The sequence below is a fragment of the Pinus tabuliformis genome, chromosome 5_2 (assembly GCF_031772625.1).
Source record: "Pinus tabuliformis cultivar Carrire ecotype Pingquan chromosome 5_2, CPIR1, whole genome shotgun sequence".
NCBI lineage: Eukaryota > Viridiplantae > Streptophyta > Pinopsida > Pinales > Pinaceae > Pinus > Pinus tabuliformis.
The window spans coordinates 339,052,317-339,069,486 of record NC_142306.1 but is presented as its reverse complement, the minus strand read 5'-3'; positions in this window follow the sequence as shown (position 1 = coordinate 339,069,486).

Genomic DNA, 17,170 nt, shown 5'->3' with positions numbered 1-17,170 from the left:
CCCCCTGCATTTCTGGAGCGAACGAGTCTTGGAAGGAATCGGGAACAGCATCGGGAAATACATCAAAACAGATATGGAAAGGATTGATGAAAGGATCTTCACTTTCGCACGAATCTGTGTGGAAGTGGATTTAAGCAAAGGGCTGCCTGACAATATAAGGCTGATATACAAACAGCAAATTTGGTTGCAATCACTCGACTATGAAAATACTGCCTTTAGATGTAGGCTCTGCAGACAAACAGGACACTTGCAAAGTACATGTCCAGAAGCCAAAAAAGTGAACAGCAAAAGAAAGCAGAAAGGGAAGCAGAAGAAAGGCTGGTTCTTTACTCCTCCGGTCTCAGAAGATGAAGAATCAGAAGCTGAAGAGGAAGACACTATCACAGAGAAAGCCAAGGCTCACCAGGAATCGGGGAACCAGAAAGAAACCACAACAGATACCAAGGTTGTACAGCATCACCCAAATCAGGCAGAGAAGACAAATGATGAACAGAACATGGGAGGGATAAAGCGGCTCCACCAATCAGATACATCAGACTCAGATAAGGAATTAGGCACGCAGGAAGCAGAAACACAGTTAGTTATTGCCTCGATCGAGCCCACTCAAGGAGTATGGCGCAAGGTCGAAAAGAAAAAAGGAAGAAAAACCTGAAGCGTGAGTCTTACTCACAAATGCATTTCAGTTTTTTCTTGCTCTCACCTCTCTTCCTCTCTCTCTCCCTCTTTTCTCTCTCTCTCGCTCTCTTGTTTCTTCTCTTCTTTTAGCACGTTAGTCCTGTAACGTTGCGGAGGGTGCCAAGGCACCCGAGCCCACCTGGGCAGCTATGGAAATGCATCAGCATCTGCAATTGTAACTTTTCATTTTTTAAATAAAAGGTTACAGGTTTTTTCTTCGGAAAAAAAAAAAGTAAGCGTGTTATACCAAATGCAGCAAGTTTGATGCTTAAATTTCACCTAATCCACCAAGTTGGGTTTAAACAAATCTGAGATTAGTTGCATCAATATATATATATATATATATATATATATATATTCACTCAATGCATCAAGTTGGGTTTAAAGTTTAAACAAGTCTGATATTAATTGGGATGGCTTATTTTTTTTGTGATATATAAAATCTAAGGGTTTAATAGTTTCACAGGTTTTGATGTTAATTTTTGTCTTCGTTTTATAAATTCTCAACTTGATTGGATTATTGTTTTGTTTTGTTTTTTTTCTATAATTAATTTAAATAAATTTAGTTTACTTGTCAATTGATTTTATTTCTAATCAGAATTGAACTGTTTTTATATTAAAAATTAATAATTTAATAAAAATTTATAATCAACTGATTATTTATAAGAATTTTATGATCTTCATTTGTATTCTCTAATAATATTTTAATAGTTATAAACATTTATCAACCATTTAATTTATATAATTATACTAATTTATATAAAATATATAATTTTATATATTCTAACCTTTTGTTTATTTTAATATATTTTATATTTTTAAAAAATTATAATAAATTTGAATATTAAATTTATATAAAAGTAAGGTTTAAACTCTTTTCAAAATCTTAAAAAAGAAAATCACTTGCCTAATTGAATATACTCATTTTTTAAAGAATTTGTTCCGATAATGCTTATATATTTTATACTGCGGATAGATATATTTTACTATTAGTCTTTATTACTATCCTTATACCGAAATCCTAAAATAGATTATATACGTCTTTTCCAAGTTTAAAATAAAGATGACCGGCAAATAAAGAAACAGTATCTGTTGCGCCCTTCATGAATTTTAAATCTTAATTTAAAATTTCTTATGATTCCTAATTTTATATTTTTGTGTGAATATATATATTTATATCTCTTCGATCTCCCAAAATAAAATTCTATGTTTTTAAAATAAAGATGATCATGTGCATCAAGAAGAGAATCCCGTAAATATCATGGAAGACGCTAATTAGATATCAAAATTCTATATTTTCATAATCCAAAACCTAATTTTATATAAAATTTTTCCATTTAAGAATGATTTAAATGATTTTATTTAGGAAATTTTTATTGAGGTTAAACTCAATATAAAAATTATATTTCAATATAAAATCAAATATATATATACATAATTATGTTATAGTTCTTTATTTTTTTTTAATATAACCAACCAAAGTATTCTCAATATTATCTATAATTGTGATATACTAGAAATGTAAGACTAAGTTGGGAAGATGAATCCAATCTAACCTCCAAGTTATGAACATAGAGATTGGGTCAAATTCGAAGAACCATGGAATTATATGCTCAAAACCTTATGAAAACAATGCCATGCAAAGAGCTTTATGAGAAAATTCTAGCACCATGTGAATCACATAAAATGAAGTCTATATGCAAAAGTTATGCTATTGAAGTTTTAAACAAACAAGAAAAAGTTGGATAGAGCTTGTTATTTGACAAATTTTTCTCCATATGTCATTCACTCTATTTGATATAATAAATCTCATGTATTTTTAGATCAAAAATATAGCATAGTTCTTTTTATTGTCTTTATGTTGTAATATTTTAGGATGTAGAAAGGACATAACGTTCTATATGGAATATTTGTAAGGCATGTATTTTGGCATTGGAAAATTCATTTTCTAGACAATGGTGGATGGTGGGTCTAGTCAATTTATGGGCAAATTTTGAACTTGTTCTAGACATTTTATAATAATTTAATGAATTATATTTAATATTTTACTATTGAAAATATTTAACATCTATTGGTAGTTTGATGTGACCTCTTCTATGATCACTCTTGGTCTCTTGGTCCCTACAGTACTATTGATGTCTCTCCCTATTGGGTCTCCTAGCAAAGAATCTTTGCTTAAATAATTTTCTTGGTGGTAAAAGGAAAATTTATGCTTAGTGAATGAATTAAATATGAACATGTGAGACTAGATAACAAGCAAAGGTAAGGGGAAAGCGTAAGGGGAAAGCATTAATTGATGAATATATGGGTTAATGAGGTAGTGAGTAAAAGAAAATAGCTTAGAGAATATGCCTCATAGAAATAAGATGTTTATTGCTTCATGAATGGAGTAGTATAATTATTTACAAAAGATCAAGTGTCAAAGGGTGGGTAAAGTATAATAGTTAAAATAACAAAGTTGTTTCTTAAAGGATGTGCTTGATGATGAATTTAAGGATCATGTTTGATGCAATGATATGAATAACTAAACAACAATAATGTGTAGATACTAATACCATGAAAAATAAGAGGAGACTAGATGCTTAGTACAGATATGACAAGTTTTCACCATAGAAAATCAAGCAATGTTGTGAAAGCTCTAGGCCATGATTGGATAAATATTTAACCTCAAGTGAATGAACATTGAATTTGTATTCCTTTCATAATGACCTAGTGCAAGGGATTTCACCAAGCATTGATTATGTGATGATTAGGACCAATGAGAATTGAAATGATTACCAATTAGTATGAGAAAATTGTATAGTGAAGTTGAAAGATGGATGTGTTCATTGGCATTAGTTTTAAATTTCATCAAAGCTATTCGAGTTGAGTGATGACCCATAGGTTTCATAAACATGTAGTAGCACCACAAACATGGATTGCGAAGGATGGATGAATTCCATAAAGATCATATTATTGGATTTCATTTGGTGCTCAATGGAAGTAGGTGAAATTAGAAGATTTGCATAGTTAGTTTATGAGACTTGTTTTAATAACCATGAAAGGTATATTTAGAATCATAAAAACTTTGGAGTGAACCATTAGTGAGTGGAGAGAACCAATGATCAAATTAGACTATATTAAATTAACACCAGTTATATTTGGTGTTGTCAAGACAATCAAATTATAGAAGGTAGTTGTGCACTGGTGCCAAAAGCTGATTATAACATTAATTAATTGAGTCGATGGGAACTACTAATAAATTTTGGCTATGCCAAAATTATGGTGATTACGTTGGCTAATTAAGGAGGAACTAAATATATTTAGAGGGTTATATATCATAAGAATGATACTTAAGGGAAAAATCATGGAGCTAAGTTACCCTTTTTGGTGAAAGAGGGCGTGTTTGGGTGGAAAAATAAATGGTTCGATCAAGCCATTAAAGTGTTTGATTGAGCTCCTTGGGCACTAAAAAGTAGCTCAATCGAGGGTTAAAAACCAACCCTTGATCGAGCTATAATGCTTAATGGAGCTATAGTGCTCAATCGAGCTATAATGCTTGATCGAGCTTTAGGGATCGATCAAGCTTTAAGGCTCGACTGAGCCCTTTTTATTTTAATATATATTCTGGGTGCGCCATTTTGATAGATCGCAGGAGCTCGATTGAGAATTTAAGAGTAGGTTGACCAAGGTTATTTGATCAGGTGCTCAAAATTAGGCTCAAAAATCAAAGTGTCAGAATCTTGATAAACTTAGCTTTAGATCGAAGAGATCATCATGTTGATTCTAATGGTGTGAACGACACTCAAATTCGAGCTCGTATGAAGAAGTTAGAGCAAGTCAAAGTGCAGGTTTGACTTGGACACATGGCAGGATTGGATGATGTGGCGAGGTCCTTTAGGGAATGAGGAGGTGCCAAATGACAAGCCACTATTAGCCCTAGCATACCCGAAGTTGTGATGCGATGGATCGCAGATCACAATCACACATCACAGGAAAATAGAGTCCCGCATTATGATTACTTGCCGATTCACTGCCGAACTATAATTTGTGCTAAGTGCTCGGATGCGAGATGTTTATTGGTTCCAATTTATAGTGCCTTCAGGTCCACCACATCGCAATCTCACAATCACCTGCTACATACACAATCCTTAAGCCCATCGGTATTTTCTGATTGCGATTTGCGGTTAGACAATTGGTGCCGATGGATTATGGCCCGCCACGAGACAAAATTGTCGCTCGGTTAGCAGAATTTTGGAGTGAAATTGTGGGTTCCTATTGGATGTGGAGCATTGTGTGGAACGAATAGTGGGAGAACTAGGAGAAGTCATAACGTCTTCATTTTTCCACCAAATTAGATGCAAAAATAGGCTAGATAACCATTTTTGGGTGTTTTGGACTAACTGGAGCAGGTTTTAGAAGCATTTGAGCATTGTAAACAAAAAAATTTACATTTTTGAGCATAATAGAGAGGCCTAAGCCATTATACACTGAACTAAGGAGATGTAGCCAAGGAGGGGTGAACTCCTTTATCGTGTGCTTGTTGTAATGTGTTTTTGAGACAAACCTCCACCCTCTCCCCCATCTTCTTCACAAGCATCTTCACACTCTTCCACTAACACAACCCTTACTCATACTCATCATCATTCTTCAAAAGGAACTGGTAAATCACCTTTTTTAAAACTTGATGTTAAATTCGACATTCCCATGTATAATGGTGAAGTGAATCTAGAGAATATTGATAATTGGATTCGTCAATTAGAGGTCTATTGTAGGATTCAAAACTTTCAAGAGGTTGACATAAAGATTTAAGTAGCTTCCTTGGGAATGGAGGGTGTAGCACTAGTATGGTGGGAATCAAAGACCCAAGAGGAGATTAAAAAACACGATAAGATCTCTATTTCTTGGAATGATTTCATTGCTACAAGCAAAAGACAATTCTACCCTCTAGCTTATATGCAGAAAGACATCATGAATTAGCAGAACTTTAGACAACTTAAAGGTCAAAATGTGCAAGATTGCACCTAAGAATTCAGAAAAAGGTCTCTGATGTTAGGTGTAGATTTACAATCACAGGACACAACGCTTAAGTACATAGGGGGTTTACACAGTTACCTTAAGCATACTATCTTAATGTTTACTCCCAATAATCTAGATGATGTGTGTGTGCAAGCCACTCATATTGAGGAAAGAGGGAAAAACATCCCAGAAGAAGGTAGTAAAAATCTGTTTAAGGGTAAAAAGAAAGAAAAGGGTTTCAAAGGAAAGAAAAACACATCCATTAAAAAAGAAGGAGAGAAAACAATCTATAAACATTGTTCCAGAGAGGGTCATGATGGAGCTCATTGTTCGAATATTCATCCCAAAATGAAACCAAAGAAATTCAAAAACAAAGGAAAAGAAAAGACAACTGCAACCACTCAAGACGTTTTGGGATCCGAATTCGGATATGAAACGAAAATCATAGCCACGGGGTTTCAAGGAAAGGAATCCATTGCCAACACTAGTTCTTCAATCTCACCGCAGATGCCTTTTCTCTACTCGTAATTTATGCATGCATGCTCAAGATAGTCCTTTGGATAAGAAGTATTTTTGGTGCAGCCCAATGTTGGAGGAGAAATTTGTTTATTTTCTCTTCTATTGTAGTTCATTTGCATTCCCTAGCAGTTGTGCAAAATGTCTTCCAATAGGGAGGAAAACAAAGAGAGGCATTTAATGCTTTAAAACAAAAGAGAGGCATTTAAACATTGATAAATAATACATATAATTGAAAAGTATCATTATCCAATAAAATTTTAATTAATATCTCAGAGAAAATATTTTTTATCATACTTTTATTTATATTTTAAATGAGAAAATTTTAATAAGTTACAAAATGTTATAGGTTTTTTTGTTTTGATTTAGGTGTGATGGATGGATAATGTGTAAATTTGAAAATTAATTTAATTCAATAATATTTTATTTTTTATATTTATAAAAAATTATTATTATTTTTAAAAAAATATTTTAATTTTGAATTTATTATGTGTATGGAAATTAAATTTTTTGAGATATTTTTATAATTTAATAAATAAAAAATATATTAAATTTTATTTATTAAAATATTTTTTTTTATTTTAAATATTAAAAAATATATATTTGAATAATTCAAAGTTAAAAGTGACACTTGATTTATTTTTATATTCTAAATATTTAAAAATACATATTTAAATAACTTAAAGTTAAAAAGATATTGAAATTATCATAAAAATCTCCAATTTAAATATTGATTTAGAAATTTGTCTTATATTACATTTATTGATTTTTTATAAATATAATCTATAAATTATAAAAAATAAAAAAATTATAATACTTGTTTTATAACTCAATTTATCGGTTAATTAATTATATTAATTTCATAACAAAATTCTAAAAAGAGTACTAACCTTTTCCATCTTTCCATGTGGCATCTAAGTAGTTGTAATCATATTGTTGGTAAATTAATTACATCCATTGTTGTTGGAATCTCAAGCCCACCTGAGAAGGGCTACAGTTGAGCTGTGGAGAGCCTGGTTATAGCTATGCTGGACATAGGGAAGGCTCTCATCCCATGTGTGTGGATGCTTTGAGTTGTACATGCACAAAATGTGTACGATCATCCTGTTGACGACCTCTGCCTGGCCATTATTTTGAGGTGGAAAGCTGTGGACTTAGTGAGCTTGGTGTCCAACATCAAGCAGAGACTGGACAAAAATGCACTGAGGAACCTGTTGTCCCAATCTGAGATGATAGACTGTGGGATCTCAAAGTGTACCCACACTTGTTCAAAGAAGAGTTTAGCAGTGGCTTCTGCTGTGATATTCTTCTTCACGGCCGCCAGAATGGTCATCTTCGAGAATCTATTAACGACCACAAAAACACAATCGTTATCATGCTTAGTATAAGGAAGGCCCGACATGGTAATGGTGCAGGCAGTGCAGGATCTGATGTACTTCTCGACATCCCATTGAAGATTCGTCCAGTAGAAATACTTCTGTAGTACTGCCATTGTTTTCTCGACCTTGAAATGCCCATCGGCCCGAATGTAGTGTGCTTCCCAAATCATCTTGGCTTGCTCACTTGAAGGAACACAAAGGTGTCCCAGGTGGCATAACAGGGATCCTGGAGGTGAAAATATGGAACTTGCTGACCCTCCAAGAGCATCTAGTATGTGTGGTCGAACTCTGGGTCGCTTTTGTAGAGAAGTGACCAATCAGAAGTCTCATGCCCATAAGAGTTGAGCACGGTGGTTAACGCCATGATCGGTGGTTGGCTGAGGCATTCTGCAACGTTATTGGTGCTACCCTTCTTATACTTGATATTCAAATGGAACTGTTGCAGTTATGTGGACCACTTTTGATGGTGATCATTATGCAACTTCCCTTTCATCTGTATGAACTACAGGGGTCGGTGGTCTGTGTGGATGACCGTTTCCTTCCTCAAAATGCAATGCTTCCATTGTCGGCAAGACTGCACAATGGAATACATCTCTCTGTCATAAGTGGGATACTTCCAGAATGTGTTTGAAATTTTCTCACTGTGATATGCCACTAGATGCCCTTATTGAGTAAGGAATGCCCCAATAGCATAGTCATAGGCATCTGTCTCGATCTCGAATGGTTGTTGCAAGTCTGGTAAAGTGAGCACTAGTGTAGAGCATAGGCAATGTTTCAACTCTGCGAATGCCTTCTATTGAGATTCATACCAAAAGAATTTTTCTTTCGCTCCTCCCTTGGTGACTTGAGTCAAGGGCCATGTGATATGAGATAATCCCAACACGAACCTGCGGTAGAAATTGGCAAGACCCAAAAAGCTATGGAGCTCTATCAGAGTGGTTGGAGCTGGCTAATCCCGAATGACTTAGATCTTGGCTAGATTCACATGCACCGCTCGTTCATCAATAATGTATCCCAGATACTAAATCTGGGTCATGCCAAAAGTGCTTTTCTCCAAATTGGCACACAACTTGTGTTGTCGCATTGTTTAGAGAACTGGTCGGATGTGGTGGAGGTGCTTTTCCCAACTCTCACTGAAGATCAGGATATCATCCAAGTATACCACTACAAATGAGTTGGTGAATGGCTGCAAGATGTCATCCATCAGCCTCATGAAGGTTGCAAGAGCATTCGTCAACCCAAAAGGCATAACTAACCATTTGAAAAGGCCCTCCTTCACTCTGAAGGCAGTCTTCCACACATCAAAGGGTTCAATTGGTACCTAGTGATAGCCGGACTTCAACTCGATCTTGCTGAAATATTTTGCCCCCTTCAGTTGGTCCAAAAGTTCATCAATCTGTGGGATTGGGTACCTATTCCATACAATGATCTTGTTCAGTGCCCGATAGTCAATATAGAGTCTCCAAGTCCCAGCCTTCTTCTGTATCAACACGATCAGGCTCCCACAAGGCGATGAACTCAGACGGATGTGACCTTTCTACAGTAGCTCCTGAATCTACGTCTTGATTTCGTCATTCTCCGTAACGGAGCACTGATAGATTGGTCCATTGGGTAATGACGTGCCTAGGTTCAAATCGATGGAGTGATTGACCTGACAGTGCAGAGGCACCCCTATGGGGGAGGTGAAGATGTCCTCATACTCCTCCACGACCTTGTCCATCTATTTTTTCCATGCAGAGGGGCCCTATCTAGAGGTTGTGGCCATCGTCTTCTTCTTTCCTTGAGGGCATATCATCAAGAAAACAAATTTCCCGATTTTGGAAATGAGCTTACTGCATTGTTTTGCAGTAACCAAAGAGATGGCAGTAGGCGGTGCTACCTACGGTATCCTGTACAACTTATTTCCCAAAGTAACAATAACAACACGAGGTCATGACTCATACACAACATGTCGCTTCCATAAGTATGGTTGGCCTAATAATACATCAAGGGGAGCAACGTCACATAATAATTCATTCGTGAAGGGCTTGATGTTGTATGGAAGGCGACACCGTTGGCTCACATGAAGATCCCATCCTTGGTGAAGCCACCCGATGGTGTACAATTGTGGATGCGCTATGGTCGGAAGCCCAACTGCTTAACAACCTCTGCTGAAATGAGGTTCTTTTGGCTCCCGCTATTGATAATGAACTATAGTGGGGAACCCTTTACCCACATCTGGGAGTGGAATAGGCGCTCCTCCTCCTCTGGATCTTCGAGTTCCTCCTTCTGGATCTTCGTAGTGGAAACAGTGGCATTGGGCTCCACATTGATAATCTTCCTCTCTTTGTCATTCCCCTTGTTAGGTTCTTACTCAGAGTCGTAACATGCATTTGATTATGAAGCCTTTAGCTCAGCCACCAGTCATTGCTTGGCCTGACACTCACTTGTGTTGCGAGTGGAGCTATTATGGAGCTCACACCACTTTCATGTGTCCTTCTTTGGCTTAATGACATTGTTCTTTGCTTGCGGCTTTCATGGGTTGTCTTGGGCCGCCCCACCTTGGCTTTGTCCTTTGTTCTGCAGTTTGGGGGCACCTTTCCCTTGCTTCAGATTCACAAATCCAAAGTCTCGCTTCTTCTGTTTAAACTTTTTCTCAATCTTGACAACATATCAGTATGCCATGCTAAGCGAGGAGATGTCCAGGAATTCCATCTCATCCTGGATGTACCTGTGCAAGGAGCCGAGGTACTTGAGCACCAAATCCTTCTCAGAATACATGATACCCAACTTCGTGCGAAGGGTATGAAAAGCATTATTAAACTCCGGCACATCTTGGTCCCTTCCCTGTCGCAGCATTGTCCACCTTATGTATTTATCCTCATAACTCCTGACAGGGTATTACTGCTCCTTGATGGCATATCGGAACGAGTTCCAAGCGGGTGTGGTTGAAAACAGTGAGTTTGTACTTTCATCCTTCTGCTCACAGTATGTTTTCCACAAGTCCTTGACGTGCGGGGCTGCTTTGAGAAGTGTAAAGGTGATCATTTCCCGGCTGGAAAAGTCATGAATGGAAAAATATCCTTCTAACATATTTAACCATTTATCTACAGTGTCTGCATCTATCTGACCCTCAAATATGGGAATGTCAAAGTTAACTTGTACCTTAAAGGGTGTGGCACTTCCAGACTAGCTGCCGAAAGTGGATGCGTCGCCCCTAGGCAACCATTAAAGGATCTGGGCAAATTTTTCCATCATCGCGTTCCTTTGTCGCTTGAGGGCTTCCCGCGTTCCTTTGTTGCTTGAGGGCTTCCTCGAGCAAGATTTTGATAGGATCTCCTACCCCCTTGTCTTTCTTTTCAACCACCATGGGAGGTCATCGGGATTTTTTAGGCTGGTCTTGCAAAGGTTCGGCCAGTTCAAGGCCTAACTCCCTATATCCCGACCTCGTTGGGGACATGCAAAGAAAAAAAGAGAAAGAGCAGACTGCTCTGATACCACTAATCCATATTTAAACATGAACGCAACAAATTACAGAATAACCATAAATACAAATATGGAGTAGAAATAACACTTCATTTCTTGAATATCAAATACTGAAACATGCTTACAAACAGAATGGAAATAAGACTAGCTCAAGCGATGGTAGCTTATCTATGAGAAGAGATGTGGCAGCCACATGCCTCTGAATTGTGTTACAATGAGGCTCAATGGCCTTTTTATTATTGAAAAATAAGAGCAAACCCTGAACAACCAAAACCCTAACCCAAGGAGATGTAACACCAAGAGTTTATGCGCCCCCATTGGGGTGAGTTGGACAGCCAACTTCTCGAGGTTACGACTTGGTCATATTATCTCAGTTTGATGCACATGATAACCCATTGGAAATATCTCCCTGAGGACTATGACAAAAAAGATGATTTTAAATAAAAAATCATTGGCAATAGATTTCCTAAAAAATGTCATTTAGGGCCTCAAAACGGCTTTGGAATTTTAGGGCCTAAAAAACTGCTAAACACAGTAAACTGTGCTACAATTAAGGAAACTAAAAAACTTTAAGAAACAATAGTGGGGGTCCAAGTGGAATTGGCGAGTGGCCACCAATATCCACCCGGATCAATATCCCCCTGGGCTGGACCATGATCACCTTGGATAACTGGTCGACAACCTAATTTCACTCCCTGTAAATACGTTGACAAGTACTATATTGAAATTGTGATTTAAATAACATAACTTCATCCAATATATTTATGAGTGAGTGCATATGACATACAGATGATTTGTTAAACCAGTTAATTATGATTTTTGAATCCCCAAATATCTGTAGATGTTTGCATTCATGTGCAAGAGAAAAATGGAGCAAGTGTCGAAGGGTGATCAGTTCAGCAAAGTTATTTGTGCCAGTCCCCAACCCCATTTGGATGCGGAAAACATGGTTTTCAGATTGGTGTAATAGAATACCCACCACCCCCCCCCCCCCCCCCCCCCCACCCACATCCTTGTTCTTGTGTAGCAACATCAAAGTAAGCCCATGGTAGATTGCGATTAATAACTTTAAGGGTCACAACCCGAACAAGATGAATGGAGTCCTCATCTGGAATTTTGTGATATGCATTGATGGTGCAAGCAATGGATACAAGCCAACAAACAGCTCTATCTCTGAAGATAATTCCATTCCCATTCAGACCAAATGGTCCAGCTGATGATTAGGGGTAGACAATGGAGTTTCAGGTTCGAGGTCCCCTCCCTCCAATGATTCCAAGCCTCCACAGTGGTGTTGCCAAGCCATATAATAATGATGGATAGAGAAGTAAGAACATGTGACCATATATCGATCACAGTGGGGCAGTGAATAAAAAGATGGTCATTTGTTTCCTCTACTTGTTGACATAATACACACCAGGAAGGGTTATAAAAGGACCTTTGCATCAGGTTTCTCCCAATGGGTGTTTTGTTCCTTAAGATATTCCACAGTAACAATCTTGTGTGAGGAGGGGCTTTAAGCTTCCATATAGTCCGCCACCAATCTATAAGCACATGTGGTGTGTGGGTGGCATGGATGATGGGATATCCTTCTTTAGGTGTATATACACCATGTCTAGCATGTGATCAGATGAGTTCATCATCCCCCTCCTTGATGTGGACATCGATCAGAGTGTTTATATAATCAACCCATATTTGGTGCCACTAATAAGGGATGCCTAATAACTCAACCAATTTCCATGATTGAGTGAATATGGTGGAATTCTCCATATCAGCAATATTAGCGAGCCTGTGAATATAATTTTTGTTGAGTAAATGAATAAGGTCGGGTGGAAGCTGATACATATTACCACTACCTATGTAGGGGTCCATGCTTATTCACATTGATTGGCCATCCCGAATGCACCATATGAGACCATTCTCGATGGTAGGCAGTGAATGCATGACAACTCTCTAGATCAAAGATATACCGATTTTATGCCATGATGGGAGGCGAATCCAGTCCATAGTCTGTAAGGGCCAAATATATTTGTAATGCACCACCTATGTCCATAGGCAATGCGAGGTAAGGATAAGCCATCCCATCTTAGCTTCTAGTGCATGAGTGAAAGATGGAAGGTATTTTAAACCCCAACCACCTCGCTTCTTTGGGATTGCAATGTGGCCCCATCCCACCCAAGAAAAAGGTCTCCCTTCCTTATGACCATTCTAAAGGAATCTGCAACAAATTTTTTGAATCCGTGAAAGAATACCTTTGGGGATTCAAGCCAAAGACATCCAATACACCGGTGTTACGTCCATGACCGATTTGATGATGACTAATTGCCTTGCTCCAAATAAGAACCTATGGTTCCAGTTGAGTAGTCTCTTTTCAACCTTGGCCACCAGCAATGTCCAATCCGTTATTTTTTAATAGTGAGGTTTAATCCAGAACCCAAGGTATTTGAGCCCTTCTTCCAGTTGTAATCTTTGGAAAGGGAATTTCTGAGTAGCAATCTGCATTTCTTGAGGATAGAAGGCTAAGAATCTAATTATGGATTTCATCCTATTTGATTCCATACCTGTAGCAACTGAAAATAGCATCAAAATATCATGGAAAATAGAGGAATCCTTAATACTACCATCGAGAAAAATAAGCACATCATCCAAAAATAGGAGGTGGGTAATAGTACATAGTTCAGTGATCTTAAGACCTTGTATTCACCCCTCCCTTCTGGCTTAATAGATTAGTCGATTGAGTCCTTCCATTAGTAGGAGAAATAGGAGAGGGGATAGAGGGCAGCCTTGTCTGAGTCCACGCTCAGCATGAAAGAAGTTGGTGGTTGAACCATTGATGAGAACATTGAATGATGCTATGGTGATGCAACACATGATCCAATTAATGAAGGATAAGGGGAAGCCTAAATGAGTAAGGATCATTCTTATGTATAGCTAGCAGACCCGATCAAAAGCCTTGGATAGATCGATTTTGAGGATGGCTCCTTTAATCTGCTTCATCTTAATGGAGTGGAGGGCCTCCTGTGCAGTACCAACAACTTCATGGATTTGATGATTATGCAAGAAAGAAAATTTCTCAAGATGTGATTAGATAGTATGGACTTAAGATGATTGGCGATAATCTTGGAAATGATCTTGTAGAGGCAGTTGCAGAGGGAGATGGGTCTAAAATCATTGAAAGTGTTGGGGGAGTCCACTTTTGGGATTAGTGCAATGAAAGTGGAGTTGGTTTCCTCATGCATTCGACGAGTAAGTCTGCATTCCTCCATGACATTGAGGAGATCCTTTCCAATGGTGTCAAAGAAGGGAATATAAAATTCAATAGACCACCCATCTAGACCCAGGCTATTATCTTTTTCTAACCATTTAAGTGTGCTCTCCAGTTCCCCCATGGTGACTGGTTTGATAAGATCTTTAGAGTCCTCTTGGTCAACATAGGGAGGGAAAAGCCCAGCTATTCGAACAATTTCTGCAATAGATGCACCCTGGAGGCCTTGAACAAATGTTGGAAGTGTGAATTGCCAAGATGGGCTAGATGATAAAAGGAGGAGGCAAATTGTCCATCCTCAGTGGAAATTTTCCAAATAGTTTTGTTGGCCCTTCTCCCCTTTGCATAATTATGAAATTTTGTTTTATTATCATCTTCGGCCTTTAAGCATATAGCCCGACTCCTAAGTCGCCAAGTATAGGTTACAAAATGTTATAGGTTTAATGTTTGATTTATTTGTGAGATGGATAATGTGTAAATTTGAAAATTAATTTAATTCAATAATATTTTAGTTTTTATATTTATAAAAAAATATTATTATTTATAGAAATTAATTTTAACTTTGAATTTATTATGTGTGGAGAGGGATTAAATTCTTTGAGGTTTAATGTTTTTTTTAAGAGTCTAAAAGCTAATGAGAGGTTTGCATCTCAAGGAATTTGATCCACCTCAACACATATAGGTCAAGATTTAACATGAATCTATGTTGGTTTCTATCACAAGCAACACCGTGAATTTTTAAGATGATCATTATTATGTATATGTTTGAGATGAACATGATCCTTTGAAATTTATGTTATTACGAATACAAAATAATAAAAAAGTAACAATGTTTAGTGATGAAGATGATGAATAATAAAAAAATGAAATGATTAAGAGATTGAATCCTTCTTAATCTACTTGAGAATGATCAATGTTAATTTATCTTCTTCATTTTTTACTATAATGACACAATTTGTAAACAATAAAAATGATCTCTCTCTGTATATGTGTGTGTGTGTGTGCGCATGTGTTTAAGATGAATATTGGTCACTTTAAATTTATTTAGTTTCCTCATTATATTGACAATATAGATATTGTTATTTAGAAGTATAATTACATGAGGAATAAATTGAATATAAATAAAATAACTATGTTAAGTGATGAAAAATGTATATTGAATTCAATACACATAAATTAAGGCATCGATATAAATGTACATGTCAATTTATAACACATTGGTTTTAGTGTACATGTTAATTTCAATTTCTAATATATTTCAATTTGAATTTCTATCAATTTTATGTCAATTTCAATTACATTGTTGATTCCTATTCCTATTTCAATTTCTAACACATTGATTTCAGTTTATGTTGGCCAAAATGTTGTCATTGATCGACAAATGGTTGGAACTAGAAACTGTTGTGCAGTCATTGATGTCAAAGGAAGTATCAGGCTTAGGAGAATCCAAGAGGTAGTTGAGGTCTTTAGTTGAGAACCAGCATAGTGATAGGACAAGTGATCAATATTTAAGATTATGATTCAGATTATGACTGCTAGTTGTTAAGGTCATTACATGAGAACCATCATAGTAGTAGGATAAGTGAAGAATCCTTAAAAACATTATGACTATGACTAGTGTATATTTGGTGAGGATTTCACACCAGTCATAGTCATAGTGTAAGAACATGACCAAAGGTATGAGTTTGAAAACCCTATGAAAGTATAGATTTGACCGATGGAAGTAGGTTGGTGCTGGTATAGATCTGAGGTTGGTTCCTTTAGCAAGTTAATTTTTGCAGATGTAAGGGGGTTGGGGTCTCCTGTGAGTGGGTGCTCACAAAAATAATTCATGTAACCAAAGTCGGTACTTTGAATTTACATCATAATAAAAAAAATCTTTGGTGGATTTTCTCGTGGAAGGTTTTCCACGTTAAATCACTATGTACAATTTTTATGTAAATTTTTTATGGTTGTTTGTATATTTCACATGTGTGAATAATTTGTTAAATAAGTGTAAAAAATATAATTACTAATTCACCCCCTCTCAGTAATTCCTGATTCCCAACAGTTTACAAGTCAATTTCTAAATGCAATGATTTAGAAATGATGGGAAATGTACATTAAAATCAATGTGTTGATTTCATTGTACATGTTAATTTTTAAAATCATTGATTTAGAAACAATGAAATATGCACACTGAAATCAAATTTTCTTAGGATCATGCCCACAAGGTGTAGAGTAGACAGTGGCATGGTTTTCTGTTGCAACATTTTGCAGTGGAAAGGTCACTGGTTCGAAACTCCATGGGAAAACATCCAATCACGCTAAGAGCTGGTGTGTCCCAGGCTGGATGTGATCCCCAGCTGATTTTGACAGATTAGGTGCCCCTAGGTCACAACTACTCAAGCCACAAGTTAGGCATGCCAATCATCTTAGGACTCACTTTACCTAGCATTTTTTTCTTAGAATCATAAATACTTGTTAGTTCTTGCAAGTATATGTCTATTTTTTTATTGTTAGAGAAACATAGATGATATTTTTAGACATTAGTAGACCAACTGGTGTTCATGGGATTTGATAAGATTGTGATTGCAATTAATGTTCATCTTTCTTTTGACTCTCTCTATGTGTCGATTACAATGTTCTTAATCTATATAACTAAGTGGATCTTATTGGCAAATTATGTTCAAGAGACAATGGAAATTTTTTAATCTAATTGCTCTGGTGAGGATTCAACTCTATCACATTGGTTTTGATAAACAAATGTCACTTATTCTTCTTGGGAATATTCTATCAATGCATTAATTCCAGTGTATATGTTAATTTCAATTTCTATGTAAATTTCAATTTCAATTTGCACATCAAATTCTATTTCATAGTGACATGGATATCC